Source organism: Trichomycterus rosablanca, chromosome 5 (assembly GCF_030014385.1).
Source record: "Trichomycterus rosablanca isolate fTriRos1 chromosome 5, fTriRos1.hap1, whole genome shotgun sequence".
NCBI classification, from domain to species: Eukaryota; Metazoa; Chordata; class Actinopteri; order Siluriformes; family Trichomycteridae; genus Trichomycterus; species Trichomycterus rosablanca.
Window position 1 is genome coordinate 19,216,062 of NC_085992.1, and position 26,547 is coordinate 19,242,608.

General features: G+C 39.1%; 40 non-coding genes and 21 pseudogenes across 40 annotated transcripts; all 61 read left to right on the forward strand.

The window, feature by feature from the left end:
• Nucleotides 1–199: 199 nt before the first annotated feature.
• Nucleotides 200–318, forward strand: LOC134315375 (5S ribosomal RNA). The gene has a single exon (XR_010012527.1). It is a non-coding gene; the product is annotated as a 5S ribosomal RNA (ribosomal RNA).
• A 347-nt stretch (nt 319–665) lies between these two features.
• Nucleotides 666–784, forward strand: LOC134315465 (5S ribosomal RNA; annotated as a pseudogene).
• Nucleotides 785–1,056: 272 nt separating this feature from the next.
• On the forward strand, nt 1,057–1,175 carry LOC134315376 (5S ribosomal RNA). The gene has a single exon (XR_010012528.1). It is a non-coding gene; the product is annotated as a 5S ribosomal RNA (ribosomal RNA).
• A 331-nt stretch (nt 1,176–1,506) lies between these two features.
• On the forward strand, nt 1,507–1,625 carry LOC134315466 (5S ribosomal RNA; annotated as a pseudogene).
• Nucleotides 1,626–1,992: 367 nt separating this feature from the next.
• Nucleotides 1,993–2,111, forward strand: LOC134315467 (5S ribosomal RNA; annotated as a pseudogene).
• A 276-nt stretch (nt 2,112–2,387) lies between these two features.
• LOC134315377 (5S ribosomal RNA) lies at nt 2,388–2,506 on the forward strand. Its single transcript, XR_010012529.1, has one exon. It is a non-coding gene; the product is annotated as a 5S ribosomal RNA (ribosomal RNA).
• Nucleotides 2,507–2,845: 339 nt separating this feature from the next.
• Nucleotides 2,846–2,964, forward strand: LOC134315468 (5S ribosomal RNA; annotated as a pseudogene).
• Nucleotides 2,965–3,307: 343 nt separating this feature from the next.
• LOC134315469 (5S ribosomal RNA) lies at nt 3,308–3,426 on the forward strand (annotated as a pseudogene).
• A 268-nt stretch (nt 3,427–3,694) lies between these two features.
• LOC134315379 (5S ribosomal RNA) lies at nt 3,695–3,813 on the forward strand. Its single transcript, XR_010012531.1, has one exon. It is a non-coding gene; the product is annotated as a 5S ribosomal RNA (ribosomal RNA).
• A 343-nt stretch (nt 3,814–4,156) lies between these two features.
• Nucleotides 4,157–4,275, forward strand: LOC134315470 (5S ribosomal RNA; annotated as a pseudogene).
• A 407-nt stretch (nt 4,276–4,682) lies between these two features.
• LOC134315472 (5S ribosomal RNA) lies at nt 4,683–4,801 on the forward strand (annotated as a pseudogene).
• A 320-nt stretch (nt 4,802–5,121) lies between these two features.
• LOC134315380 (5S ribosomal RNA) lies at nt 5,122–5,240 on the forward strand. Its single transcript, XR_010012532.1, has one exon. It is a non-coding gene; the product is annotated as a 5S ribosomal RNA (ribosomal RNA).
• A 284-nt stretch (nt 5,241–5,524) lies between these two features.
• Nucleotides 5,525–5,643, forward strand: LOC134315381 (5S ribosomal RNA). Its single transcript, XR_010012533.1, has one exon. It is a non-coding gene; the product is annotated as a 5S ribosomal RNA (ribosomal RNA).
• Nucleotides 5,644–6,002: 359 nt separating this feature from the next.
• LOC134315473 (5S ribosomal RNA) lies at nt 6,003–6,121 on the forward strand (annotated as a pseudogene).
• A 284-nt stretch (nt 6,122–6,405) lies between these two features.
• On the forward strand, nt 6,406–6,524 carry LOC134315872 (5S ribosomal RNA). The gene has a single exon (XR_010012928.1). It is a non-coding gene; the product is annotated as a 5S ribosomal RNA (ribosomal RNA).
• Nucleotides 6,525–6,820: 296 nt separating this feature from the next.
• LOC134315585 (5S ribosomal RNA) lies at nt 6,821–6,939 on the forward strand. Its single transcript, XR_010012653.1, has one exon. It is a non-coding gene; the product is annotated as a 5S ribosomal RNA (ribosomal RNA).
• A 323-nt stretch (nt 6,940–7,262) lies between these two features.
• LOC134315382 (5S ribosomal RNA) lies at nt 7,263–7,381 on the forward strand. Its single transcript, XR_010012534.1, has one exon. It is a non-coding gene; the product is annotated as a 5S ribosomal RNA (ribosomal RNA).
• Nucleotides 7,382–7,665: 284 nt separating this feature from the next.
• LOC134315383 (5S ribosomal RNA) lies at nt 7,666–7,784 on the forward strand. The gene has a single exon (XR_010012535.1). It is a non-coding gene; the product is annotated as a 5S ribosomal RNA (ribosomal RNA).
• A 331-nt stretch (nt 7,785–8,115) lies between these two features.
• On the forward strand, nt 8,116–8,234 carry LOC134315474 (5S ribosomal RNA; annotated as a pseudogene).
• A 305-nt stretch (nt 8,235–8,539) lies between these two features.
• On the forward strand, nt 8,540–8,658 carry LOC134315873 (5S ribosomal RNA). Its single transcript, XR_010012929.1, has one exon. It is a non-coding gene; the product is annotated as a 5S ribosomal RNA (ribosomal RNA).
• Nucleotides 8,659–8,914: 256 nt separating this feature from the next.
• On the forward strand, nt 8,915–9,033 carry LOC134315586 (5S ribosomal RNA). The gene has a single exon (XR_010012654.1). It is a non-coding gene; the product is annotated as a 5S ribosomal RNA (ribosomal RNA).
• Nucleotides 9,034–9,332: 299 nt separating this feature from the next.
• On the forward strand, nt 9,333–9,451 carry LOC134315785 (5S ribosomal RNA). The gene has a single exon (XR_010012844.1). It is a non-coding gene; the product is annotated as a 5S ribosomal RNA (ribosomal RNA).
• A 395-nt stretch (nt 9,452–9,846) lies between these two features.
• LOC134315476 (5S ribosomal RNA) lies at nt 9,847–9,965 on the forward strand (annotated as a pseudogene).
• Nucleotides 9,966–10,237: 272 nt separating this feature from the next.
• LOC134315874 (5S ribosomal RNA) lies at nt 10,238–10,356 on the forward strand. Its single transcript, XR_010012930.1, has one exon. It is a non-coding gene; the product is annotated as a 5S ribosomal RNA (ribosomal RNA).
• A 312-nt stretch (nt 10,357–10,668) lies between these two features.
• Nucleotides 10,669–10,787, forward strand: LOC134315587 (5S ribosomal RNA). The gene has a single exon (XR_010012655.1). It is a non-coding gene; the product is annotated as a 5S ribosomal RNA (ribosomal RNA).
• A 319-nt stretch (nt 10,788–11,106) lies between these two features.
• On the forward strand, nt 11,107–11,225 carry LOC134315786 (5S ribosomal RNA). Its single transcript, XR_010012845.1, has one exon. It is a non-coding gene; the product is annotated as a 5S ribosomal RNA (ribosomal RNA).
• Nucleotides 11,226–11,540: 315 nt separating this feature from the next.
• On the forward strand, nt 11,541–11,659 carry LOC134315477 (5S ribosomal RNA; annotated as a pseudogene).
• Nucleotides 11,660–11,955: 296 nt separating this feature from the next.
• LOC134315478 (5S ribosomal RNA) lies at nt 11,956–12,074 on the forward strand (annotated as a pseudogene).
• Nucleotides 12,075–12,378: 304 nt separating this feature from the next.
• On the forward strand, nt 12,379–12,497 carry LOC134315875 (5S ribosomal RNA). The gene has a single exon (XR_010012931.1). It is a non-coding gene; the product is annotated as a 5S ribosomal RNA (ribosomal RNA).
• Nucleotides 12,498–12,801: 304 nt separating this feature from the next.
• On the forward strand, nt 12,802–12,920 carry LOC134315588 (5S ribosomal RNA). The gene has a single exon (XR_010012656.1). It is a non-coding gene; the product is annotated as a 5S ribosomal RNA (ribosomal RNA).
• Nucleotides 12,921–13,239: 319 nt separating this feature from the next.
• Nucleotides 13,240–13,358, forward strand: LOC134315787 (5S ribosomal RNA). The gene has a single exon (XR_010012846.1). It is a non-coding gene; the product is annotated as a 5S ribosomal RNA (ribosomal RNA).
• Nucleotides 13,359–13,689: 331 nt separating this feature from the next.
• LOC134315479 (5S ribosomal RNA) lies at nt 13,690–13,808 on the forward strand (annotated as a pseudogene).
• A 284-nt stretch (nt 13,809–14,092) lies between these two features.
• LOC134315876 (5S ribosomal RNA) lies at nt 14,093–14,211 on the forward strand. The gene has a single exon (XR_010012932.1). It is a non-coding gene; the product is annotated as a 5S ribosomal RNA (ribosomal RNA).
• Nucleotides 14,212–14,535: 324 nt separating this feature from the next.
• LOC134315590 (5S ribosomal RNA) lies at nt 14,536–14,654 on the forward strand. Its single transcript, XR_010012657.1, has one exon. It is a non-coding gene; the product is annotated as a 5S ribosomal RNA (ribosomal RNA).
• Nucleotides 14,655–14,961: 307 nt separating this feature from the next.
• LOC134315788 (5S ribosomal RNA) lies at nt 14,962–15,080 on the forward strand. The gene has a single exon (XR_010012847.1). It is a non-coding gene; the product is annotated as a 5S ribosomal RNA (ribosomal RNA).
• A 375-nt stretch (nt 15,081–15,455) lies between these two features.
• LOC134315480 (5S ribosomal RNA) lies at nt 15,456–15,574 on the forward strand (annotated as a pseudogene).
• Nucleotides 15,575–15,870: 296 nt separating this feature from the next.
• On the forward strand, nt 15,871–15,989 carry LOC134315877 (5S ribosomal RNA). The gene has a single exon (XR_010012933.1). It is a non-coding gene; the product is annotated as a 5S ribosomal RNA (ribosomal RNA).
• Nucleotides 15,990–16,285: 296 nt separating this feature from the next.
• On the forward strand, nt 16,286–16,404 carry LOC134315592 (5S ribosomal RNA). Its single transcript, XR_010012659.1, has one exon. It is a non-coding gene; the product is annotated as a 5S ribosomal RNA (ribosomal RNA).
• A 319-nt stretch (nt 16,405–16,723) lies between these two features.
• LOC134315789 (5S ribosomal RNA) lies at nt 16,724–16,842 on the forward strand. The gene has a single exon (XR_010012848.1). It is a non-coding gene; the product is annotated as a 5S ribosomal RNA (ribosomal RNA).
• Nucleotides 16,843–17,173: 331 nt separating this feature from the next.
• LOC134315481 (5S ribosomal RNA) lies at nt 17,174–17,292 on the forward strand (annotated as a pseudogene).
• A 296-nt stretch (nt 17,293–17,588) lies between these two features.
• LOC134315385 (5S ribosomal RNA) lies at nt 17,589–17,707 on the forward strand. Its single transcript, XR_010012537.1, has one exon. It is a non-coding gene; the product is annotated as a 5S ribosomal RNA (ribosomal RNA).
• A 283-nt stretch (nt 17,708–17,990) lies between these two features.
• On the forward strand, nt 17,991–18,109 carry LOC134315792 (5S ribosomal RNA). Its single transcript, XR_010012850.1, has one exon. It is a non-coding gene; the product is annotated as a 5S ribosomal RNA (ribosomal RNA).
• Nucleotides 18,110–18,421: 312 nt separating this feature from the next.
• Nucleotides 18,422–18,540, forward strand: LOC134315386 (5S ribosomal RNA). The gene has a single exon (XR_010012538.1). It is a non-coding gene; the product is annotated as a 5S ribosomal RNA (ribosomal RNA).
• Nucleotides 18,541–18,867: 327 nt separating this feature from the next.
• Nucleotides 18,868–18,986, forward strand: LOC134315482 (5S ribosomal RNA; annotated as a pseudogene).
• A 296-nt stretch (nt 18,987–19,282) lies between these two features.
• Nucleotides 19,283–19,401, forward strand: LOC134315387 (5S ribosomal RNA). The gene has a single exon (XR_010012539.1). It is a non-coding gene; the product is annotated as a 5S ribosomal RNA (ribosomal RNA).
• Nucleotides 19,402–19,744: 343 nt separating this feature from the next.
• On the forward strand, nt 19,745–19,863 carry LOC134315484 (5S ribosomal RNA; annotated as a pseudogene).
• Nucleotides 19,864–20,163: 300 nt separating this feature from the next.
• LOC134315388 (5S ribosomal RNA) lies at nt 20,164–20,282 on the forward strand. Its single transcript, XR_010012540.1, has one exon. It is a non-coding gene; the product is annotated as a 5S ribosomal RNA (ribosomal RNA).
• A 355-nt stretch (nt 20,283–20,637) lies between these two features.
• On the forward strand, nt 20,638–20,756 carry LOC134315419 (5S ribosomal RNA; annotated as a pseudogene).
• A 320-nt stretch (nt 20,757–21,076) lies between these two features.
• On the forward strand, nt 21,077–21,195 carry LOC134315389 (5S ribosomal RNA). The gene has a single exon (XR_010012541.1). It is a non-coding gene; the product is annotated as a 5S ribosomal RNA (ribosomal RNA).
• Nucleotides 21,196–21,495: 300 nt separating this feature from the next.
• On the forward strand, nt 21,496–21,614 carry LOC134315593 (5S ribosomal RNA). Its single transcript, XR_010012660.1, has one exon. It is a non-coding gene; the product is annotated as a 5S ribosomal RNA (ribosomal RNA).
• A 335-nt stretch (nt 21,615–21,949) lies between these two features.
• Nucleotides 21,950–22,068, forward strand: LOC134315420 (5S ribosomal RNA; annotated as a pseudogene).
• Nucleotides 22,069–22,356: 288 nt separating this feature from the next.
• LOC134315391 (5S ribosomal RNA) lies at nt 22,357–22,475 on the forward strand. Its single transcript, XR_010012543.1, has one exon. It is a non-coding gene; the product is annotated as a 5S ribosomal RNA (ribosomal RNA).
• Nucleotides 22,476–22,743: 268 nt separating this feature from the next.
• LOC134315594 (5S ribosomal RNA) lies at nt 22,744–22,862 on the forward strand. Its single transcript, XR_010012661.1, has one exon. It is a non-coding gene; the product is annotated as a 5S ribosomal RNA (ribosomal RNA).
• Nucleotides 22,863–23,147: 285 nt separating this feature from the next.
• LOC134315595 (5S ribosomal RNA) lies at nt 23,148–23,266 on the forward strand. Its single transcript, XR_010012662.1, has one exon. It is a non-coding gene; the product is annotated as a 5S ribosomal RNA (ribosomal RNA).
• A 369-nt stretch (nt 23,267–23,635) lies between these two features.
• LOC134315485 (5S ribosomal RNA) lies at nt 23,636–23,754 on the forward strand (annotated as a pseudogene).
• A 288-nt stretch (nt 23,755–24,042) lies between these two features.
• LOC134315878 (5S ribosomal RNA) lies at nt 24,043–24,161 on the forward strand. The gene has a single exon (XR_010012934.1). It is a non-coding gene; the product is annotated as a 5S ribosomal RNA (ribosomal RNA).
• Nucleotides 24,162–24,465: 304 nt separating this feature from the next.
• LOC134315596 (5S ribosomal RNA) lies at nt 24,466–24,584 on the forward strand. Its single transcript, XR_010012663.1, has one exon. It is a non-coding gene; the product is annotated as a 5S ribosomal RNA (ribosomal RNA).
• A 299-nt stretch (nt 24,585–24,883) lies between these two features.
• On the forward strand, nt 24,884–25,002 carry LOC134315793 (5S ribosomal RNA). Its single transcript, XR_010012851.1, has one exon. It is a non-coding gene; the product is annotated as a 5S ribosomal RNA (ribosomal RNA).
• Nucleotides 25,003–25,437: 435 nt separating this feature from the next.
• On the forward strand, nt 25,438–25,556 carry LOC134315486 (5S ribosomal RNA; annotated as a pseudogene).
• Nucleotides 25,557–25,836: 280 nt separating this feature from the next.
• LOC134315392 (5S ribosomal RNA) lies at nt 25,837–25,955 on the forward strand. The gene has a single exon (XR_010012544.1). It is a non-coding gene; the product is annotated as a 5S ribosomal RNA (ribosomal RNA).
• Nucleotides 25,956–26,262: 307 nt separating this feature from the next.
• LOC134315794 (5S ribosomal RNA) lies at nt 26,263–26,381 on the forward strand. The gene has a single exon (XR_010012852.1). It is a non-coding gene; the product is annotated as a 5S ribosomal RNA (ribosomal RNA).
• Nucleotides 26,382–26,547: the final 166 nt, after the last annotated feature.

Genomic DNA, 26,547 nt, shown 5'->3' on the forward strand with positions numbered 1-26,547 from the left:
ATCTATCTATCTATCTATCTATCTATCTATCTATCTATCTATCTATCTATCTATCTATCTATCTATCTATCTATCTATCTATCTATCTATTTATCTAATCTATGAAAGGCCTTCCAATGTAATTCCAGCCCAGATAGCTGGCTAGCACTCAGATAGCTGGCTGACTAGCTATAACAGGCCTTTAAATCCAGCTTCTTTCGCTTACGGCCAAACCACCTTGGGAATGCCTGATCTCGTCCGATCTCAGAAGCCAAGCAGGGTTGGGCTCAGTCAGTACCTAGATGGGAGACTGCCTGGGAATACTGAGTGCTGTAAGCTTTTTATTTTTGAGTTTCAGCCCCATTCATGAAGTGTCATTTAGCAGTTAGCTAGCATAATAAAGGATCTATCTATCTATCTATCTATCTATCTATCTATCTATCTATCTATCTATCTATCTATCTATCTATCTATCTATCTATCTATCTATCTATCTATCTATCTATCTATCTATCTATCTATCTATCTATCTATCTATCTATCTATCTATCTATCTATCTATCTATCTATCTATCTATCTATCTATCTATGAAAGGCCTACCAATGTAATTCCAGCCCAGATAGCTGGCTAGCACTCAGATAGCTGGCTGACTAGCTATAACAGGCCTTTAAATCCAGCTTCTTTCGCTTACGGCCAAACCACCTTGGGAACGCCTGAACTCGTCCGATCTCAGAAACCAAGCAGGGTTGGGCTCAGTCAGTACCTAGATGGGAGACTGCCTGGGAATACTGAGTGCTGTAAGCTTTTTATTTTTGAGTTTCAGCCCCATTCATGAAGTGTCATTTAGCAGTTAGCTAGCATAATAAAGGATCTATCTATCTATCTATCTATCTATCTATCTATCTATCTATCTATCTATCTATCTATCTATCTATCTATCTATCTATCTATCTATCTATCTATCTATTTATCTAATCTATGAAAGGCCTTCCAATGTAATTCCAGCCCAGATAGCTGGCTAGCACTCAGATAGCTGGCTGACTAGCTATAACAGGCCTTTAAATCCAGCTTCTTTCGCTTACGGCCAAACCACCTTGGGAATGCCTGATCTCGTCCGATCTCAGAAGCCAAGCAGGGTTGGGCTCAGTCAGTACCTAGATGGGAGACTGCCTGGGAATACTGAGTGCTGTAAGCTTTTTATTTTTGAGTTTCAGCCCCATTCATGAAGTGTCATTTAGCAGTTAGCTAGCATAATAAAGGATCTATCTATCTATCTATCTATCTATCTATCTATCTATCTATCTATCTATCTATCTATCTATCTATCTATCTATCTATCTATCTATCTATCTATCTATCTATCTATCTATCTATCTATCTATCTATCTATCTATCTATCTATCTATCTATCTATCTATCTATCTATCTATGAAAGGCCTACCAATGTAATTCCAGCCCAGATAGCTGGCTAGCACTCAGATAGCTGGCTGACTAGCTATAACAGGCCTTTAAATCCAGCTTCTTTCGCTTACGGCCAAACCACCTTGGGAACGCCTGAACTCGTCCGATCTCAGAAACCAAGCAGGGTTGGGCTCAGTCAGTACCTAGATGGGAGACTGCCTGGGAATACTGAGTGCTGTAAGCTTTTTATTTTTGAGTTTCAGCCCCATTCATGAAGTGTCATTTAGCAGTTAGCTAGCATAATAAAGGATCTATCTATCTATCTATCTATCTATCTATCTATCTATCTATCTATCTATCTATCTATCTATCTATCTATCTATCTATCTATCTATCTATCTATCTATCTATCTATCTATCTATCTATCTATCTATCTATCTATCTATCTATCTATCTATCTATCTATCTATCTATCTATCTATCTATCTATCTATCTATCTATCTATCTATCTATGAAAGGCCTACCAATGTAATTCCAGCCCAGATAGCTGGCTAGCACTCAGATAGCTGGCTGACTAGCTATAACAGGCCTTTAAATCCAGCTTCTTTCGCTTACGGCCAAACCACCTTGGGAACGCCTGAACTCGTCCGATCTCAGAAACCAAGCAGGGTTGGGCTCAGTCAGTACCTAGATGGGAGACTGCCTGGGAATACTGAGTGCTGTAAGCTTTTTATTTTTGAGTTTCAGCCCCATTCATGAAGTGTCATTTAGCAGTTAGCTAGCATAATAAAGGATCTATCTATCTATCTATCTATCTATCTATCTATCTATCTATCTATCTATCTATCTATCTATCTATCTATCTATCTATCTATCTATCTATCTATCTATCTATTTATCTAATCTATGAAAGGCCTTCCAATGTAATTCCAGCCCAGATAGCTGGCTAGCACTCAGATAGCTGGCTGACTAGCTATAACAGGCCTTTAAATCCAGCTTCTTTCGCTTACGGCCAAACCACCTTGGGAATGCCTGATCTCGTCCGATCTCAGAAGCCAAGCAGGGTTGGGCTCAGTCAGTACCTAGATGGGAGACTGCCTGGGAATACTGAGTGCTGTAAGCTTTTTATTTTTGAGTTTCAGCCCCATTCATGAAGTGTCATTTAGCAGTTAGCTAGCATAATAAAGGATCTATCTATCTATCTATCTATCTATCTATCTATCTATCTATCTATCTATCTATCTATCTATCTATCTATCTATCTATCTATCTATCTATCTATCTATCTATCTATCTATCTATCTATCTATCTATCTATCTATCTATCTATCTATCTATCTATCTATCTATCTATCTATCTATCTATGAAAGGCCTACCAATGTAATTCCAGCCCAGATAGCTGGCTAGCACTCAGATAGCTGGCTGACTAGCTATAACAGGCCTTTAAATCCAGCTTTTTTCGCTTACGGCCAAACCACCTTGGGAACGCCTGAACTCGTCCGATCTCAGAAACCAAGCAGGGTTGGGCTCAGTCAGTACCTAGATGGGAGACTGCCTGGGAATACTGAGTGCTGTAAGCTTTTTATTTTTGAGTTTCAGCCCCATTCATGAAGTGTCATTTAGCAGTTAGCTAGCATAATAAAGGATCTATCTATCTATCTATCTATCTATCTATCTATCTATCTATCTATCTATCTATCTATCTATCTATCTATCTATCTATCTATCTATCTATCTATCTATCTATCTATCTATCTATCTATCTATCTATCTATCTATCTATCTATCTATCTATCTATCTATCTATCTATCTATCTATCTATCTATGAAAGGCCTACCAATGTAATTCCAGCCCAGATAGCTGGCTAGCACTCAGATAGCTGGCTGACTAGCTATAACAGGCCTTTAAATCCAGCTTCTTTCGCTTACGGCCAAACCACCTTGGGAACGCCTGAACTCGTCCGATCTCAGAAACCAAGCAGGGTTGGGCTCAGTCAGTACCTAGATGGGAGACTGCCTGGGAATACTGAGTGCTGTAAGCTTTTTATTTTTGAGTTTCAGCCCCATTCATGAAGTGTCATTTAGCAGTTAGCTAGCATAATAAAGGATCTATCTATCTATCTATCTATCTATCTATCTATCTATCTATCTATCTATCTATCTATCTATCTATCTATCTATCTATCTATCTATCTATCTATTTATCTAATCTATGAAAGGCCTTCCAATGTAATTCCAGCCCAGATAGCTGGCTAGCACTCAGATAGCTGGCTGACTAGCTATAACAGGCCTTTAAATCCAGCTTCTTTCGCTTACGGCCAAACCACCTTGGGAATGCCTGATCTCGTCCGATCTCAGAAGCCAAGCAGGGTTGGGCTCAGTCAGTACCTAGATGGGAGACTGCCTGGGAATACTGAGTGCTGTAAGCTTTTTATTTTTGAGTTTCAGCCCCATTCATGAAGTGTCATTTAGCAGTTAGCTAGCATAATAAAGGATCTATCTATCTATCTATCTATCTATCTATCTATCTATCTATCTATCTATCTATCTATCTATCTATCTATCTATCTATCTATCTATCTATCTATCTATCTATCTATCTATCTATCTATCTATCTATCTATCTATCTATCTATCTATCTATCTATCTATCTATCTATCTATCTATCTATCTATGAAAGGCCTACCAATGTAATTCCAGCCCAGATAGCTGGCTAGCACTCAGATAGCTGGCTGACTAGCTATAACAGGCCTTTAAATCCAGCTTTTTTCGCTTACGGCCAAACCACCTTGGGAACGCCTGAACTCGTCCGATCTCAGAAACCAAGCAGGGTTGGGCTCAGTCAGTACCTAGATGGGAGACTGCCTGGGAATACTGAGTGCTGTAAGCTTTTTATTTTTGAGTTTCAGCCCCATTCATGAAGTGTCATTTAGCAGTTAGCTAGCATAATAAAGGATCTATCTATCTATCTATCTATCTATCTATCTATCTATCTATCTATCTATCTATCTATCTATCTATCTATCTATCTATCTATCTATCTATCTATCTATCTATCTATCTATCTATCTATCTATCTATCTATCTATCTATCTATCTATCTATCTATCTATCTATCTATCTATCTATCTATCTATCTATCTATCTATCTATCTATCTATCTATCTATCTATCTATCTATCTATCTATCTATCTATCTATGAAAGGCCTACCAATGTAATTCCAGCCCAGATAGCTGGCTAGCACTCAGATAGCTGGCTGACTAGCTATAACAGGCCTTTAAATCCAGCTTCTTTCGCTTACGGCCAAACCACCTTGGGAACGCCTGAACTCGTCCGATCTCAGAAACCAAGCAGGGTTGGGCTCAGTCAGTACCTAGATGGGAGACTGCCTGGGAATACTGAGTGCTGTAAGCTTTTTATTTTTGAGTTTCAGCCCCATTCATGAAGTGTCATTTAGCAGTTAGCTAGCATAATAAAGGATCTATCTATCTATCTATCTATCTATCTATCTATCTATCTATCTATCTATCTATCTATCTATCTATCTATCTATCTATCTATCTATCTATCTATCTATCTATCTATCTATCTATCTATCTATCTATCTATCTATCTATCTATCTATTTATCTAATCTATGAAAGGCCTTCCAATGTAATTCCAGCCCAGATAGCTGGCTAGCACTCAGATAGCTGGCTGACTAGCTATAACAGGCCTTTAAATCCAGCTTCTTTCGCTTACGGCCAAACCACCTTGGGAATGCCTGATCTCGTCCGATCTCAGAAGCCAAGCAGGGTTGGGCTCAGTCAGTACCTAGATGGGAGACTGCCTGGGAATACTGAGTGCTGTAAGCTTTTTATTTTTGAGTTTCAGCCCCATTCATGAAGTGTCATTTAGCAGTTAGCTAGCATAATAAAGGATCTATCTATCTATCTATCTATCTATCTATCTATCTATCTATCTATCTATCTATCTATCTATCTATCTATCTATCTATCTATCTATCTATCTATCTATCTATCTATCTATTTATCTAATCTATGAAAGGCCTTCCAATGTAATTCCAGCCCAGATAGCTGGCTAGCACTCAGATAGCTGGCTGACTAGCTATAACAGGCCTTTAAATCCAGCTTCTTTCGCTTACGGCCAAACCACCTTGGGAATGCCTGATCTCGTCCGATCTCAGAAGCCAAGCAGGGTTGGGCTCAGTCAGTACCTAGATGGGAGACTGCCTGGGAATACTGAGTGCTGTAAGCTTTTTATTTTTGAGTTTCAGCCCCATTCATGAAGTGTCATTTAGCAGTTAGCTAGCATAATAAAGGATCTATCTATCTATCTATCTATCTATCTATCTATCTATCTATCTATCTATCTATCTATCTATCTATCTATCTATCTATCTATCTATCTATCTATCTATCTATCTATCTATCTATCTATCTATCTATCTATCTATCTATCTATCTATCTATCTATCTATCTATCTATCTATCTATCTATCTATCTATCTATCTATCTATGAAAGGCCTACCAATGTAATTCCAGCCCAGATAGCTGGCTAGCACTCAGATAGCTGGCTGACTAGCTATAACAGGCCTTTAAATCCAGCTTCTTTCGCTTACGGCCAAACCACCTTGGGAACGCCTGAACTCGTCCGATCTCAGAAACCAAGCAGGGTTGGGCTCAGTCAGTACCTAGATGGGAGACTGCCTGGGAATACTGAGTGCTGTAAGCTTTTTATTTTTGAGTTTCAGCCCCATTCATGAAGTGTCATTTAGCAGTTAGCTAGCATAATAAAGGATCTATCTATCTATCTATCTATCTATCTATCTATCTATCTATCTATCTATCTATCTATCTATCTATCTATCTATCTATCTATCTATCTATCTATCTATCTATCTATCTATCTATCTAATCTATGAAAGGCCTTCCAATGTAATTGCAGCCCAGATAGCTGGCTAGCACTCAGATAGCTGGCTGACTAGCTATAACAGGCCTTTAAATCCAGCTTCTTTCGCTTACGGCCAAACCACCTTGGGAACGCCTGATCTCGTCCGATCTCAGAAGCCAAGCAGGGTTGGGCTCAGTCAGTACCTAGATGGGAGACTGCCTGGGAATACTGAGTGCTGTAAGCTTTTTATTTTTGAGTTTCAGCCCCATTCATGAAGTGTCATTTAGCAGTTAGCTAGCATAATAAAGGATCTATCTATCTATCTATCTATCTATCTATCTATCTATCTATCTATCTATCTATCTATCTATCTATCTATCTATCTATCTATCTATCTATCTATCTATCTATCTATCTATCTATCTATCTATCTATCTAATCTATGAAAGGCCTTCCAATGTAATTCCAGCCCAGATAGCTGGCTAGCACTCAGATAGCTGGCTGACTAGCTATAACAGGCCTTTAAATCCAGCTTCTTTCGCTTACGGCCAAACCACCTTGGGAACGCCTGATCTCGTCCGATCTCAGAAGCCAAGCAGGGTTGGGCTCAGTCAGTACCTAGATGGGAGACCGCCTGGGAATACTGAGTGCTGTAAGCTTTTTATTTTTTGGTTTCAGCCCCATTCATGAAGTGTCATTTAGCTGTTAGCTAGCATAATAAAGTATCTATCTATCTATCTATCTATCTATCTATCTATCTATCTATCTATCTATCTATCTATCTATCTATCTATCTATCTATCTATCTATCTATCTATCTATCTATCTATCTATCTATCTATCTATCTATCTATCTATCTATCTATCTATCTATCTATCTATCTATAAAAGGCCTTCCAATGTAAATCCAGCCCAGATAGCTGGCTAGCACTCAGATAGCTGGCTGACTAGCTATAACAGGCCTTTAAATCCAGCTTCTTTCGCTTACGGCCAAACCACCTTGGGAATGCCTGATCTCGTCCGATCTCAGAAGCCAAGCAGGGTTGGGCTCAGTCAGTACCTAGATGGGAGACTGCCTGGGAATACTGAGTGCTGTAAGCTTTTTATTTTTGAGTTTCAGCCCCATTCATGAAGTGTCATTTAGCAGTTAGCTAGCATAATAAAGGATCTATCTATCTATCTATCTATCTATCTATCTATCTATCTATCTATCTATCTATCTATCTATCTATCTATCTATCTATCTATCTATCTATCTATCTATCTATCTATCTATTTATCTAATCTATGAAAGGCCTTCCAATGTAATTCCAGCCCAGATAGCTGGCTAGCACTCAGATAGCTGGCTGACTAGCTATAACAGGCCTTTAAATCCAGCTTCTTTCGCTTACGGCCAAACCACCTTGGGAATGCCTGATCTCGTCCGATCTCAGAAGCCAAGCAGGGTTGGGCTCAGTCAGTACCTAGATGGGAGACTGCCTGGGAATACTGAGTGCTGTAAGCTTTTTATTTTTGAGTTTCAGCCCCATTCATGAAGTGTCATTTAGCAGTTAGCTAGCATAATAAAGGATCTATCTATCTATCTATCTATCTATCTATCTATCTATCTATCTATCTATCTATCTATCTATCTATCTATCTATCTATCTATCTATCTATCTATCTATCTATCTATCTATCTATCTATCTATCTATCTATCTATCTATCTATCTATCTATCTATCTATCTATCTATCTATGAAAGGCCTACCAATGTAATTCCAGCCCAGATAGCTGGCTAGCACTCAGATAGCTGGCTGACTAGCTATAACAGGCCTTTAAATCCAGCTTCTTTCGCTTACGGCCAAACCACCTTGGGAACGCCTGAACTCGTCCGATCTCAGAAACCAAGCAGGGTTGGGCTCAGTCAGTACCTAGATGGGAGACTGCCTGGGAATACTGAGTGCTGTAAGCTTTTTATTTTTGAGTTTCAGCCCCATTCATGAAGTGTCATTTAGCAGTTAGCTAGCATAATAAAGGATCTATCTATCTATCTATCTATCTATCTATCTATCTATCTATCTATCTATCTATCTATCTATCTATCTATCTATCTATCTATCTATCTATCTATCTATCTATCTATCTATCTATCTATCTAATCTATCTATCTATCTAATCTATGAAAGGCCTTCCAATGTAATTGCAGCCCAGATAGCTGGCTAGCACTCAGATAGCTGGCTGACTAGCTATAACAGGCCTTTAAATCCAGCTTCTTTCGCTTACGGCCAAACCACCTTGGGAACGCCTGATCTCGTCCGATCTCAGAAGCCAAGCAGGGTTGGGCTCAGTCAGTACCTAGATGGGAGACTGCCTGGGAATACTGAGTGCTGTAAGCTTTTTATTTTTGAGTTTCAGCCCCATTCATGAAGTGTCATTTAGCAGTTAGCTAGCATAATAAAGGATCTATCTATCTATCTATCTATCTATCTATCTATCTATCTATCTATCTATCTATCTATCTATCTATCTATCTATCTATCTATCTATCTAATCTATGAAAGGCCTTCCAATGTAATTCCAGCCCAGATAGCTGGCTAGCACTCAGATAGCTGGCTGACTAGCTATAACAGGCCTTTAAATCCAGCTTCTTTCGCTTACGGCCAAACCACCTTGGGAACGCCTGATCTCGTCCGATCTCAGAAGCCAAGCAGGGTTGGGCTCAGTCAGTACCTAGATGGGAGACCGCCTGGGAATACTGAGTGCTGTAAGCTTTTTATTTTTTGGTTTCAGCCCCATTCATGAAGTGTCATTTAGCTGTTAGCTAGCATAATAAAGTATCTATCTATCTATCTATCTATCTATCTATCTATCTATCTATCTATCTATCTATCTATCTATCTATCTATCTATCTATCTATCTATCTATCTATCTATCTATCTATCTATCTATCTATCTATCTATCTATCTATCTATAAAAGGCCTTCCAATGTAAATCCAGCCCAGATAGCTGGCTAGCACTCAGATAGCTGGCTGACTAGCTATAACAGGCCTTTAAATCCAGCTTCTTTCGCTTACGGCCAAACCACCTTGGGAACGCCTGATCTCGTCCGACCTCAGAAGCCAAGCAGGGTTGGGCTCAGTCAGTACCTAGATGGGAGACCGCCTGGGAATACTGAGTGCTGTAAGCTTTTTATTTTTTGGTTTCAGCCCCATTCATGAAGTGTCATTTAGCTGTTAGCTAGCATAATAAAGTATCTATCTATCTATCTATCTATCTATCTATCTATCTATCTATCTATCTATCTATCTATCTATCTATCTATCTATCTATCTATCTATCTATCTATCTATCTATCTATCTATCTATCTATCTATCTATCTATCTATCTATCTATCTATCTATCTATCTATCTATCTATCTATCTATCTATCTATCTATCTATCTATCTATCTATCTATCTATCTATCTATCTATCTATCTATCTATGAAAGGCCTACCAATGTAATTCCAGCCCAGATAGCTGGCTAGCACTCAGATAGCTGGCTGACTAGCTATAACAGGCCTTTAAATCCAGCTTCTTTCGCTTACGGCCAAACCACCTTGGGAACGCCTGAACTCGTCCGATCTCAGAAACCAAGCAGGGTTGGGCTCAGTCAGTACCTAGATGGGAGACTGCCTGGGAATACTGAGTGCTGTAAGCTTTTTATTTTTGAGTTTCAGCCCCATTCATGAAGTGTCATTTAGCAGTTAGCTAGCATAATAAAGGATCTATCTATCTATCTATCTATCTATCTATCTATCTATCTATCTATCTATCTATCTATCTATCTATCTATCTATCTATCTATCTATCTATCTATCTATCTATCTAATCTATGAAAGGCCTTCCAATGTAATTGCAGCCCAGATAGCTGGCTAGCACTCAGATAGCTGGCTGACTAGCTATAACAGGCCTTTAAATCCAGCTTCTTTCGCTTACGGCCAAACCACCTTGGGAACGCCTGATCTCGTCCGATCTCAGAAGCCAAGCAGGGTTGGGCTCAGTCAGTACCTAGATGGGAGACTGCCTGGGAATACTGAGTGCTGTAAGCTTTTTATTTTTGAGTTTCAGCCCCATTCATGAAGTGTCATTTAGCAGTTAGCTAGCATAATAAAGGATCTATCTATCTATCTATCTATCTATCTATCTATCTATCTATCTATCTATCTATCTATCTATCTATCTATCTATCTATCTATCTATCTATCTATCTATCTATCTATCTATCTATCTATCTATCTATCTATCTATCTATCTATCTAATCTATGAAAGGCCTTCCAATGTAATTCCAGCCCAGATAGCTGGCTAGCACTCAGATAGCTGGCTGACTAGCTATAACAGGCCTTTAAATCCAGCTTCTTTCGCTTACGGCCAAACCACCTTGGGAACGCCTGATCTCGTCCGATCTCAGAAGCCAAGCAGGGTTGGGCTCAGTCAGTACCTAGATGGGAGACCGCCTGGGAATACTGAGTGCTGTAAGCTTTTTATTTTTTGGTTTCAGCCCCATTCATGAAGTGTCATTTAGCTGTTAGCTAGCATAATAAAGTATCTATCTATCTATCTATCTATCTATCTATCTATCTATCTATCTATCTATCTATCTATCTATCTATCTATCTATCTATCTATCTATCTATCTATCTATCTATCTATCTATCTATCTATCTATCTATCTATCTATCTATCTATCTATCTATCTATCTATAAAAGGCCTTCCAATGTAAATCCAGCCCAGATAGCTGGCTAGCACTCAGATAGCTGGCTGACTAGCTATAACAGGCCTTTAAATCCAGCTTCTTTCGCTTACGGCCAAACCACCTTGGGAACGCCTGATCTCGTCCGACCTCAGAAGCCAAGCAGGGTTGGGCTCAGTCAGTACCTAGATGGGAGACCGCCTGGGAATACTGAGTGCTGTAAGCTTTTTATTTTTTGGTTTCAGCCCCATTCATGAAGTGTCATTTAGCTGTTAGCTAGCATAATAAAGTATCTATCTATCTATCTATCTATCTATCTATCTATCTATCTATCTATCTATCTATCTATCTATCTATCTATCTATCTATCTATCTATCTATCTATCTATCTATCTATCTATCTATCTATCTATCTATCTATCTATCTATCTATCTATCTATCTATGAAAGGCCTACCAATGTAATTCCAGCCCAGATAGCTGGCTAGCACTCAGATAGCTGGCTGACTAGCTATAACAGGCCTTTAAATCCAGCTTCTTTCGCTTACGGCCAAACCACCTTGGGAACGCCTGAACTCGTCCGATCTCAGAAACCAAGCAGGGTTGGGCTCAGTCAGTACCTAGATGGGAGACTGCCTGGGAATACTGAGTGCTGTAAGCTTTTTATTTTTGAGTTTCAGCCCCATTCATGAAGTGTCATTTAGCAGTTAGCTAGCATAATAAAGGATCTATCTATCTATCTATCTATCTATCTATCTATCTATCTATCTATCTATCTATCTATCTATCTATCTATCTATCTATCTATCTATCTATCTATCTATCTATCTATCTATCTATCTATCTATCTATCTAATCTATGAAAGGCCTTCCAATGTAATTGCAGCCCAGATAGCTGGCTAGCACTCAGATAGCTGGCTGACTAGCTATAACAGGCCTTTAAATCCAGCTTCTTTCGCTTACGGCCAAACCACCTTGGGAACGCCTGAACTCGTCCGATCTCAGAAACCAAGCAGGGTTGGGCTCAGTCAGTACCTAGATGGGAGACTGCCTGGGAATACTGAGTGCTGTAAGCTTTTTATTTTTGAGTTTCAGCCCCATTCATGAAGTGTCATTTAGCAGTTAGCTAGCATAATAAAGGATCTATCTATCTATCTATCTATCTATCTATCTATCTATCTATCTATCTATCTATCTATCTATCTATCTATCTATCTATCTATCTATCTATCTATCTATCTATCTATCTATCTATCTATCTATCTATCTATCTATCTAATCTATGAAAGGCCTTCCAATGTAATTGCAGCCCAGATAGCTGGCTAGCACTCAGATAGCTGGCTGACTAGCTATAACAGGCCTTTAAATCCAGCTTCTTTCGCTTACGGCCAAACCACCTTGGGAACGCCTGATCTCGTCCGATCTCAGAAGCCAAGCAGGGTTGGGCTCAGTCAGTACCTAGATGGGAGACTGCCTGGGAATACTGAGTGCTGTAAGCTTTTTATTTTTGAGTTTCAGCCCCATTCATGAAGTGTCATTTAGCAGTTAGCTAGCATAATAAAGGATCTATCTATCTATCTATCTATCTATCTATCTATCTATCTATCTATCTATCTATCTATCTATCTATCTATCTATCTATCTATCTATCTATCTATCTATCTATCTATCTATCTATCTATCTATCTATCTATCTATCTAATCTATGAAAGGCCTTCCAATGTAATTCCAGCCCAGATAGCTGGCTAGCACTCAGATAGCTGGCTGACTAGCTATAACAGGCCTTTAAATCCAGCTTCTTTCGCTTACGGCCAAACCACCTTGGGAACGCCTGATCTCGTCCGATCTCAGAAGCCAAGCAGGGTTGGGCTCAGTCAGTACCTAGATGGGAGACCGCCTGGGAATACTGAGTGCTGTAAGCTTTTTATTTTTTGGTTTCAGCCCCATTCATGAAGTGTCATTTAGCTGTTAGCTAGCATAATAAAGTATCTATCTATCTATCTATCTATCTATCTATCTATCTATCTATCTATCTATCTATCTATCTATCTATCTATCTATCTATCTATCTATCTATCTATCTATCTATCTATCTATCTATCTATCTATCTATCTATCTATCTATCTATCTATCTATCTATCTATAAAAGGCCTTCCAATGTAAATCCAGCCCAGATAGCTGGCTAGCACTCAGATAGCTGGCTGACTAGCTATAACAGGCCTTTAAATCCAGCTTCTTTCGCTTACGGCCAAACCACCTTGGGAACGCCTGATCTCGTCCGACCTCAGAAGCCAAGCAGGGTTGGGCTCAGTCAGTACCTAGATGGGAGACCGCCTGGGAATACTGAGTGCTGTAAGCTTTTTATTTTTTGGTTTCAGCCCCATTCATGAAGTGTCATTTAGCTGTTAGCTAGCATAATAAAGTATCTATCTATCTATCTATCTATCTATCTATCTATCTATCTATCTATCTATCTATCTATCTATCTATCTATCTATCTATCTATCTATCTATCTATCTATCTATCTATCTATCTATCTATCTATCTATCTATCTATCTATCTATCTATCTATCTATCTATCTATCTATCTATGAAAGGCCTACCAATGTAATTCCAGCCCAGATAGCTGGCTAGCACTCAGATAGCTGGCTGACTAGCTATAACAGGCCTTTAAATCCAGCTTCTTTCGCTTACGGCCAAACCACCTTGGGAACGCCTGAACTCGTCCGATCTCAGAAACCAAGCAGGGTTGGGCTCAGTCAGTACCTAGATGGGAGACTGCCTGGGAATACTGAGTGCTGTAAGCTTTTTATTTTTGAGTTTCAGCCCCATTCATGAAGTGTCATTTAGCAGTTAGCTAGCATAATAAAGGATCTATCTATCTATCTATCTATCTATCTATCTATCTATCTATCTATCTATCTATCTATCTATCTATCTATCTATCTATCTATCTATCTATCTATCTATCTATCTATCTATCTATCTAATCTATGAAAGGCCTTCCAATGTAATTGCAGCCCAGATAGCTGGCTAGCACTCAGATAGCTGGCTGACTAGCTATAACAGGCCTTTAAATCCAGCTTCTTTCGCTTACGGCCAAACCACCTTGGGAACGCCTGATCTCGTCCGATCTCAGAAGCCAAGCAGGGTTGGGCTCAGTCAGTACCTAGATGGGAGACTGCCTGGGAATACTGAGTGCTGTAAGCTTTTTATTTTTGAGTTTCAGCCCCATTCATGAAGTGTCATTTAGCAGTTAGCTAGCATAATAAAGGATCTATCTATCTATCTATCTATCTATCTATCTATCTATCTATCTATCTATCTATCTATCTATCTATCTATCTATCTATCTATCTATCTATCTATCTATCTATCTATCTATCTATCTATCTATCTATCTATCTATCTATCTATCTATCTATCTATCTAATCTATGAAAGGCCTTCCAATGTAATTCCAGCCCAGATAGCTGGCTAGCACTCAGATAGCTGGCTGACTAGCTATAACAGGCCTTTAAATCCAGCTTCTTTCGCTTACGGCCAAACCACCTTGGGAACGCCTGATCTCGTCCGATCTCAGAAGCCAAGCAGGGTTGGGCTCAGTCAGTACCTAGATGGGAGACCGCCTGGGAATACTGAGTGCTGTAAGCTTTTTATTTTTTGGTTTCAGCCCCATTCATGAAGTGTCATTTAGCTGTTAGCTAGCATAATAAAGTATCTATCTATCTATCTATCTATCTATCTATCTATCTATCTATCTATCTATCTATCTATCTATCTATCTATCTATCTATCTATCTATCTATCTATCTATCTATCTATCTATCTATCTATCTATCTATCTATCTATCTATCTATCTATAAAAGGCCTTCCAATGTAAATCCAGCCCAGATAGCTGGCTAGCACTCAGATAGCTGGCTGACTAGCTATAACAGGCCTTTAAATCCAGCTTCTTTCGCTTACGGCCAAACCACCTTGGGAACGCCTGATCTCGTCCGACCTCAGAAGCCAAGCAGGGTTGGGCTCAGTCAGTACCTAGATGGGAGACCGCCTGGGAATACTGAGTGCTGTAAGCTTTTTATTTTTTGGTTTCAGCCCCATTCATGAAGTGTCATTTAGCTGTTAGCTAGCATAATAAAGTATCTATCTATCTATCTATCTATCTATCTATCTATCTATCTATCTATCTATCTATCTATCTATCTATCTATCTATCTATCTATCTATCTATCTATCTATCTATCTATCTATCTATCTATCTATCTATCTATCTATCTATCTATCTATCTATCTATCTATCTATCTATCTATCTATCTATCTATCTATCTATCTATCTATCTATCTATCTATCTATGAAAGGCCTACCAATGTAATTCCAGCCCAGATAGCTGGCTAGCACTCAGATAGCTGGCTGACTAGCTATAACAGGCCTTTAAATCCAGCTTCTTTCGCTTACGGCCAAACCACCTTGGGAACGCCTGAACTCGTCCGATCTCAGAAACCAAGCAGGGTTGGGCTCAGTCAGTACCTAGATGGGAGACTGCCTGGGAATACTGAGTGCTGTAAGCTTTTTATTTTTGAGTTTCAGCCCCATTCATGAAGTGTCATTTAGCAGTTAGCTAGCATAATAAAGGATCTATCTATCTATCTATCTATCTATCTATCTATCTATCTATCTATCTATCTATCTATCTATCTATCTATCTATCTATCTATCTATCTATCTATCTATCTATCTATCTATCTATCTATCTATCTATCTAATCTATGAAAGGCCTTCCAATGTAATTGCAGCCCAGATAGCTGGCTAGCACTCAGATAGCTGGCTGACTAGCTATAACAGGCCTTTAAATCCAGCTTCTTTCGCTTACGGCCAAACCACCTTGGGAACGCCTGATCTCGTCCGATCTCAGAAGCCAAGCAGGGTTGGGCTCAGTCAGTACCTAGATGGGAGACTGCCTGGGAATACTGAGTGCTGTAAGCTTTTTATTTTTGAGTTTCAGCCCCATTCATGAAGTGTCATTTAGCAGTTAGCTAGCATAATAAAGGATCTATCTATCTATCTATCTATCTATCTATCTATCTATCTATCTATCTATCTATCTATCTATCTATCTATCTATCTATCTATCTATCTATCTATCTATCTATCTATCTATCTATCTATCTATCTATCTAATCTATGAAAGGCCTTCCAATGTAATTCCAGCCCAGATAGCTGGCTAGCACTCAGATAGCTGGCTGACTAGCTATAACAGGCCTTTAAATCCAGCTTCTTTCGCTTACGGCCAAACCACCTTGGGAACGCCTGATCTCGTCCGATCTCAGAAGCCAAGCAGGGTTGGGCTCAGTCAGTACCTAGATGGGAGACCGCCTGGGAATACTGAGTGCTGTAAGCTTTTTATTTTTTGGTTTCAGCCCCATTCATGAAGTGTCATTTAGCTGTTAGCTAGCATAATAAAGTATCTATCTATCTATCTATCTATCTATCTATCTATCTATCTATCTATCTATCTATCTATCTATCTATCTATCTATCTATCTATCTATCTATCTATCTATCTATCTATCTATCTATCTATCTATCTATCTATCTATCTATCTATCTATCTATCTATCTATAAAAGGCCTTCCAATGTAAATCCAGCCCAGATAGCTGGCTAGCACTCAGATAGCTGGCTGACTAGCTATAACAGGCCTTTAAATCCAGCTTCTTTCGCTTACGGCCAAACCACCTTGGGAACGCCTGATCTCGTCCGACCTCAGAAGCCAAGCAGGGTTGGGCTCAGTCAGTACCTAGATGGGAGACCGCCTGGGAATACTGAGTGCTGTAAGCTTTTTATTTTTTGGTTTCAGCCCCATTCATGAAGTGTCATTTAGCTGTTAGCTAGCATAATAAAGTATCTATCTATCTATCTATCTATCTATCTATCTATCTATCTATCTATCTATCTATCTATCTATCTATCTATCTATCTATCTATCTATCTATCTATCTATCTATCTATCTATCTATCTATCTATCTATCTATCTATCTATCTATCTATCTATCTATCTATCTATCTATCTATGAAAGGCCTACCAATGTAATTCCAGCCCAGATAGCTGGCTAGCACTCAGATAGCTGGCTGACTAGCTATAACAGGCCTTTAAATCCAGCTTCTTTCGCTTACGGCCAAACCACCTTGGGAACGCCTGAACTCGTCCGATCTCAGAAACCAAGCAGGGTTGGGCTCAGTCAGTACCTAGATGGGAGACTGCCTGGGAATACTGAGTGCTGTAAGCTTTTTATTTTTGAGTTTCAGCCCCATTCATGAAGTGTCATTTAGCAGTTAGCTAGCATAATAAAGGATCTATCTATCTATCTATCTATCTATCTATCTATCTATCTATCTATCTATCTATCTATCTATCTATCTATCTATCTATCTATCTATCTATCTATCTATCTATCTATCTATCTATCTATCTATTTATCTAATCTATGAAAGGCCTTCCAATGTAATTCCAGCCCAGATAGCTGGCTAGCACTCAGATAGCTGGCTGACTAGCTATAACAGGCCTTTAAATCCAGCTTCTTTCGCTTACGGCCAAACCACCTTGGGAATGCCTGATCTCGTCCGATCTCAGAAGCCAAGCAGGGTTGGGCTCAGTCAGTACCTAGATGGGAGACTGCCTGGGAATACTGAGTGCTGTAAGCTTTTTATTTTTGAGTTTCAGCCCCATTCATGAAGTGTCATTTAGCAGTTAGCTAGCATAATAAAGGATCTATCTATCTATCTATCTATCTATCTATCTATCTATCTATCTATCTATCTATCTATCTATCTATCTATCTATCTATCTATCTATCTATCTATCTATCTATCTATCTATCTATCTATCTATAAAAGGCCTTCCAATGTAAATCCAGCCCAGATAGCTGGCTAGCACTCAGATAGCTGGCTGACTAGCTATAACAGGCCTTTAAATCCAGCTTCTTTCGCTTACGGCCAAACCACCTTGGGAACGCCTGATCTCGTCCGACCTCAGAAGCCAAGCAGGGTTGGGCTCAGTCAGTACCTAGATGGGAGACCGCCTGGGAATACTGAGTGCTGTAAGCTTTTTATTTTTTGGTTTCAGCCCCATTCATGAAGTGTCATTTAGCTGTTAGCTAGCATAATAAAGTATCTATCTATCTATCTATCTATCTATCTATCTATCTATCTATCTATCTATCTATCTATCTATCTATCTATCTATCTATCTATCTATCTATCTATCTATCTATCTATCTATCTATCTATCTATCTATCTATCTATCTATTTATCTAATCTATGAAAGGCCTTCCAATGTAATTCCAGCCCAGATAGCTGGCTAGCACTCAGATAGCTGGCTGACTAGCTATAACAGGCCTTTAAATCCAGCTTCTTTCGCTTACGGCCAAACCACCTTGGGAATGCCTGATCTCGTCCGATCTCAGAAGCCAAGCAGGGTTGGGCTCAGTCAGTACCTAGATGGGAGACTGCCTGGGAATACTGAGTGCTGTAAGCTTTTTATTTTTGAGTTTCAGCCCCATTCATGAAGTGTCATTTAGCAGTTAGCTAGCATAATAAAGGATCTATCTATCTATCTATCTATCTATCTATCTATCTATCTATCTATCTATCTATCTATCTATCTATCTATCTATCTATCTATCTATCTATCTATCTATCTATCTATCTATCTATCTATCTATCTATCTATCTATCTATCTATCTATCTATCTATCTATCTATCTATGAAAGGCCTACCAATGTAATTCCAGCCCAGATAGCTGGCTAGCACTCAGATAGCTGGCTGACTAGCTATAACAGGCCTTTAAATCCAGCTTCTTTCGCTTACGGCCAAACCACCTTGGGAACGCCTGAACTCGTCCGATCTCAGAAACCAAGCAGGGTTGGGCTCAGTCAGTACCTAGATGGGAGACTGCCTGGGAATACTGAGTGCTGTAAGCTTTTTATTTTTGAGTTTCAGCCCCATTCATGAAGTGTCATTTAGCAGTTAGCTAGCATAATAAAGGATCTATCTATCTATCTATCTATCTATCTATCTATCTATCTATCTATCTATCTATCTATCTATCTATCTATCTATCTATCTATCTATCTATCTATCTATCTATCTATCTATCTATCTATCTATTTATCTAATCTATGAAAGGCCTTCCAATGTAATTCCAGCCCAGATAGCTGGCTAGCACTCAGATAGCTGGCTGACTAGCTATAACAGGCCTTTAAATCCAGCTTCTTTCGCTTACGGCCAAACCACCTTGGGAATGCCTGATCTCGTCCGATCTCAGAAGCCAAGCAGGGTTGGGCTCAGTCAGTACCTAGATGGGAGACTGCCTGGGAATACTGAGTGCTGTAAGCTTTTTATTTTTGAGTTTCAGCCCCATTCATGAAGTGTCATTTAGCAGTTAGCTAGCATAATAAAGGATCTATCTATCTATCTATCTATCTATCTATCTATCTATCTATCTATCTATCTATCTATCTATCTATCTATCTATCTATCTATCTATCTATCTATCTATCTATCTATCTATCTATCTATCTATCTATCTATCTATCTATCTATCTATCTATCTATCTATCTATCTATCTATCTATCTATCTATGAAAGGCCTACCAATGTAATTCCAGCCCAGATAGCTGGCTAGCACTCAGATAGCTGGCTGACTAGCTATAACAGGCCTTTAAATCCAGCTTCTTTCGCTTACGGCCAAACCACCTTGGGAACGCCTGAACTCGTCCGATCTCAGAAACCAAGCAGGGTTGGGCTCAGTCAGTACCTAGATGGGAGACTGCCTGGGAATACTGAGTGCTGTAAGCTTTTTATTTTTGAGTTTCAGCCCCATTCATGAAGTGTCATTTAGCAGTTAGCTAGCATAATAAAGGATCTATCTATCTATCTATCTATCTATCTATCTATCTATCTATCTATCTATCTATCTATCTATCTATCTATCTATCTATCTATCTATCTATCTATCTATCTATCTATCTATCTATCTATCTATCTATTTATCTAATCTATGAAAGGCCTTCCAATGTAATTCCAGCCCAGATAGCTGGCTAGCACTCAGATAGCTGGCTGACTAGCTATAACAGGCCTTTAAATCCAGCTTCTTTCGCTTACGGCCAAACCACCTTGGGAATGCCTGATCTCGTCCGATCTCAGAAGCCAAGCAGGGTTGGGCTCAGTCAGTACCTAGATGGGAGACTGCCTGGGAATACTGAGTGCTGTAAGCTTTTTATTTTTGAGTTTCAGCCCCATTCATGAAGTGTCATTTAGCAGTTAGCTAGCATAATAAAGGATCTATCTATCTATCTATCTATCTATCTATCTATCTATCTATCTATCTATCTATCTATCTATCTATCTATCTATCTATCTATCTATCTATCTATCTATCTATCTATCTATCTATCTATCTATCTATCTATCTATCTATCTATCTATCTATCTATCTATCTATCTATCTATCTATCTATCTATCTATCTATCTATGAAAGGCCTACCAATGTAATTCCAGCCCAGATAGCTGGCTAGCACTCAGATAGCTGGCTGACTAGCTATAACAGGCCTTTAAATCCAGCTTCTTTCGCTTACGGCCAAACCACCTTGGGAACGCCTGATCTCGTCCGATCTCAGAAACCAAGCAGGGTTGGGCTCAGTCAGTACCTAGATGGGAGACTGCCTGGGAATACTGAGTGCTGTAAGCTTTTTATTTTTGAGTTTCAGCCCCATTCATGAAGTGTCATTTAGCAGTTAGCTAGCATAATAAAGGATCTATCTATCTATCTATCTATCTATCTATCTATCTATCTATCTATCTATCTATCTATCTATCTATCTATCTATCTATCTATCTATCTATCTATCTATCTATCTATCTATCTATCTATCTATCTATCTATCTATCTATCTATCTATCTATCTAATCTATGAAAGGCCTTCCAATGTAATTGCAGCCCAGATAGCTGGCTAGCACTCAGATAGCTGGCTGACTAGCTATAACAGGCCTTTAAATCCAGCTTCTTTCGCTTACGGCCAAACCACCTTGGGAATGCCTGATCTCGTCCGATCTCAGAAGCCAAGCAGGGTTGGGCTCAGTCAGTACCTAGATGGGAGACTGCCTGGGAATACTGAGTGCTGTAAGCTTTTTATTTTTGAGTTTCAGCCCCATTCATGAAGTGTCATTTAGCAGTTAGCTAGCATAATAAAGGATCTATCTATCTATCTATCTATCTATCTATCTATCTATCTATCTATCTATCTATCTATCTATCTATCTATCTATCTATCTATCTATCTATCTATCTATCTATCTATCTATCTATCTATCTATCTATCTATCTAATCTATGAAAGGCCTTCCAATGTAATTCCAGCCCAGATAGCTGGCTAGCACTCAGATAGCTGGCTGACTAGCTATAACAGGCCTTTAAATCCAGCTTCTTTCGCTTACGGCCAAACCACCTTGGGAACGCCTGATCTCGTCCGATCTCAGAAGCCAAGCAGGGTTGGGCTCAGTCAGTACCTAGATGGGAGACCGCCTGGGAATACTGAGTGCTGTAAGCTTTTTATTTTTTGGTTTCAGCCCCATTCATGAAGTGTCATTTAGCTGTTAGCTAGCATAATAAAGTATCTATCTATCTATCTATCTATCTATCTATCTATCTATCTATCTATCTATCTATCTATCTATCTATCTATCTATCTATCTATCTATCTATCTATCTATCTATCTATCTATCTATCTATCTATCTATCTATCTATCTATCTATCTATCTATCTATCTATCTATCTATCTATCTATAAAAGGCCTTCCAATGTAAATCCAGCCCAGATAGCTGGCTAGCACTCAGATAGCTGGCTGACTAGCTATAACAGGCCTTTAAATCCAGCTTCTTTCGCTTACGGCCAAACCACCTTGGGAACGCCTGATCTCGTCCGATCTCAGAAACCAAGCAGGGTTGGGCTCAGTCAGTACCTAGATGGGAGACTGCCTGGGAATACTGAGTGCTGTAAGCTTTTTATTTTTGAGTTTCAGCCCCATTCATGAAGTGTCATTTAGCAGTTAGCTAGCATAATAAAGGATCTATCTATCTATCTATCTATCTATCTATCTATCTATCTATCTATCTATCTATCTATCTATCTATCTATCTATCTATCTATCTATCTATCTATCTATCTATCTATCTATCTATCTATCTAATCTATGAAAGGCCTTCCAATGTAATTGCAGCCCAGATAGCTGGCTAGCACTCAGATAGCTGGCTGACTAGCTATAACAGGCCTTTAAATCCAGCTTCTTTCGCTTACGGCCAAACCACCTTGGGAATGCCTGATCTCGTCCGATCTCAGAAGCCAAGCAGGGTTGGGCTCAGTCAGTACCTAGATGGGAGACTGCCTGGGAATACTGAGTGCTGTAAGCTTTTTATTTTTGAGTTTCAGCCCCATTCATGAAGTGTCATTTAGCAGTTAGCTAGCATAATAAAGGATCTATCTATCTATCTATCTATCTATCTATCTATCTATCTATCTATCTATCTATCTATCTATCTATCTATCTATCTATCTATCTATCTATCTATCTATCTAATCTATGAAAGGCCTTCCAATGTAATTCCAGCCCAGATAGCTGGCTAGCACTCAGATAGCTGGCTGACTAGCTATAACAGGCCTTTAAATCCAGCTTCTTTCGCTTACGGCCAAACCACCTTGGGAACGCCTGATCTCGTCCGATCTCAGAAGCCAAGCAGGGTTGGGCTCAGTCAGTACCTAGATGGGAGACCGCCTGGGAATACTGAGTGCTGTAAGCTTTTTATTTTTTGGTTTCAGCCCCATTCATGAAGTGTCATTTAGCTGTTAGCTAGCATAATAAAGTATCTATCTATCTATCTATCTATCTATCTATCTATCTATCTATCTATCTATCTATCTATCTATCTATCTATCTATCTATCTATCTATCTATCTATCTATCTATCTATCTATCTATCTATCTATCTATCTATCTATAAAAGGCCTTCCAATGTAAATCCAGCCCAGATAGCTGGCTAGCACTCAGATAGCTGGCTGACTAGCCTTTAAATCCAGCTTCTTTCGCTTACGGCCAAACCACCTTGGGAACGCCTGATCTCGTCCGATCTCAGAAGCCAAGCAGGGTTGGGCTCAGTCAGTACCTAGATGGGAGACCGCCTGGGAATACTGAGTGCTGTAAGCTTTTTATTTTTTGGTTTCAGCCCCATTCATGAAGTGTCATTTAGCTGTTAGCTAGCATAATAAAGTATCTATCTATCTATCTATCTATCTATCTATCTATCTATCTTATCTATCTTATCTATCTATCTATCTATCTATCTATCTATCTATCTATCTATCTATCTATCTATCTATCTATCTATCTATCTATCTATCTATCTATCTATCTATCTATCTATCTATCTATCTATCTATCTATCTATCTATCTATCTATCTATCTATCTATCTATCTATGAAAGGCCTACCAATGTAATTCCAGCCCAGATAGCTGGCTAGCACTCAGATAGCTGGCTGACTAGCTATAACAGGCCTTTAAATCCAGCTTCTTTCGCTTACGGCCAAACCACCTTGGGAACGCCTGAACTCGTCCGATCTCAGAAACCAAGCAGGGTTGGGCTCAGTCAGTACCTAGATGGGAGACTGCCTGGGAATACTGAGTGCTGTAAGCTTTTTATTTTTGAGTTTCAGCCCCATTCATGAAGTGTCATTTAGCAGTTAGCTAGCATAATAAAGGATCTATCTATCTATCTATCTATCTATCTATCTATCTATCTATCTATCTATCTATCTATCTATCTATCTATCTATCTATCTATCTATCTATCTATCTATCTATCTATCTATCTATCTATCTAATCTATGAAAGGCCTTCCAATGTAATTGCAGCCCAGATAGCTGGCTAGCACTCAGATAGCTGGCTGACTAGCTATAACAGGCCTTTAAATCCAGCTTCTTTCGCTTACGGCCAAACCACCTTGGGAACGCCTGATCTCGTCCGATCTCAGAAGCCAAGCAGGGTTGGGCTCAGTCAGTACCTAGATGGGAGACTGCCTGGGAATACTGAGTGCTGTAAGCTTTTTATTTTTGAGTTTCAGCCCCATTCATGAAGTGTCATTTAGCAGTTAGCTAGCATAATAAAGGATCTATCTATCTATCTATCTATCTATCTATCTATCTATCTATCTATCTATCTATCTATCTATCTATCTATCTATCTATCTATCTATCTATCTATCTATCTATCTATCTATCTATCTATCTATCTATCTATCTATCTAATCTATGAAAGGCCTTCCAATGTAATTCCAGCCCAGATAGCTGGCTAGCACTCAGATAGCTGGCTGACTAGCTATAACAGGCCTTTAAATCCAGCTTCTTTCGCTTACGGCCAAACCACCTTGGGAACGCCTGATCTCGTCCGATCTCAGAAGCCAAGCAGGGTTGGGCTCAGTCAGTACCTAGATGGGAGACCGCCTGGGAATACTGAGTGCTGTAAGCTTTTTATTTTTTGGTTTCAGCCCCATTCATGAAGTGTCATTTAGCTGTTAGCTAGCATAATAAAGTATCTATCTATCTATCTATCTATCTATCTATCTATCTATCTATCTATCTATCTATCTATCTATCTATCTATCTATCTATCTATCTATCTATCTATCTATCTATCTATCTATCTATCTATCTATCTATCTATCTATCTATAAAAGGCCTTCCAATGTAAATCCAGCCCAGATAGCTGGCTAGCACTCAGATAGCTGGCTGACTAGCTATAACAGGCCTTTAAATCCAGCTTCTTTCGCTTACGGCCAAACCACCTTGGGAACGCCTGATCTCGTCCGACCTCAGAAGCCAAGCAGGGTTGGGCTCAGTCAGTACCTAGATGGGAGACCGCCTGGGAATACTGAGTGCTGTAAGCTTTTTATTTTTTGGTTTCAGCCCCATTCATGAAGTGTCATTTAGCTGTTAGCTAGCATAATAAAGTATCTATCTATCTATCTATCTATCTATCTATCTATCTATCTATCTATCTATCTATCTATCTATCTATCTATCTATCTATCTATCTATCTATCTATCTATCTATCTATCTATCTATCTATCTATCTATCTATCTATCTATCTATCTATCTATCTATCTATCTATCTATCTATCTATCTATCTATCTATCTATCTATCTATCTATCTATCTATCTATCTATCTATCTATCTATCTATCTATCTATCTATCTATCTATCTATCTATCTATCTATCTATGAAAGGCCTACCAATGTAATTCCAGCCCAGATAGCTGGCTAGCACTCAGATAGCTGGCTGACTAGCTATAACAGGCCTTTAAATCCAGCTTCTTTCGCTTACGGCCAAACCACCTTGGGAACGCCTGAACTCGTCCGATCTCAGAAACCAAGCAGGGTTGGGCTCAGTCAGTACCTAGATGGGAGACTGCCTGGGAATACTGAGTGCTGTAAGCTTTTTATTTTTGAGTTTCAGCCCCATTCATGAAGTGTCATTTAGCAGTTAGCTAGCATAATAAAGGATCTATCTATCTATCTATCTATCTATCTATCTATCTATCTATCTATCTATCTATCTATCTATCTATCTATCTATCTATCTATCTATCTATCTATCTATCTATCTATTTATCTAATCTATGAAAGGCCTTCCAATGTAATTCCAGCCCAGATAGCTGGCTAGCACTCAGATAGCTGGCTGACTAGCTATAACAGGCCTTTAAATCCAGCTTCTTTCGCTTACGGCCAAACCACCTTGGGAATGCCTGATCTCGTCCGATCTCAGAAGCCAAGCAGGGTTGGGCTCAGTCAGTACCTAGATGGGAGACTGCCTGGGAATACTGAGTGCTGTAAGCTTTTTATTTTTGAGTTTCAGCCCCATTCATGAAGTGTCATTTAGCAGTTAGCTAGCATAATAAAGGATCTATCTATCTATCTATCTATCTATCTATCTATCTATCTATCTATCTATCTATCTATCTATCTATCTATCTATCTATCTATCTATCTATCTATCTATCTATCTATCTATCTATCTATCTATCTATCTATCTATCTATCTATCTATAAAAGGCCTTCCAATGTAAATCCAGCCCAGATAGCTGGCTAGCACTCAGATAGCTGGCTGACTAGCTATAACAGGCCTTTAAATCCAGCTTCTTTCGCTTACGGCCAAACCACCTTGGGAACGCCTGATCTCGTCCGACCTCAGAAGCCAAGCAGGGTTGGGCTCAGTCAGTACCTAGATGGGAGACCGCCTGGGAATACTGAGTGCTGTAAGCTTTTTATTTTTTGGTTTCAGCCCCATTCATGAAGTGTCATTTAGCTGTTAGCTAGCATAATAAAGTATCTATCTATCTATCTATCTATCTATCTATCTATCTATCTATCTATCTATCTATCTATCTATCTATCTATCTATCTATCTATCTATCTATCTATCTATCTA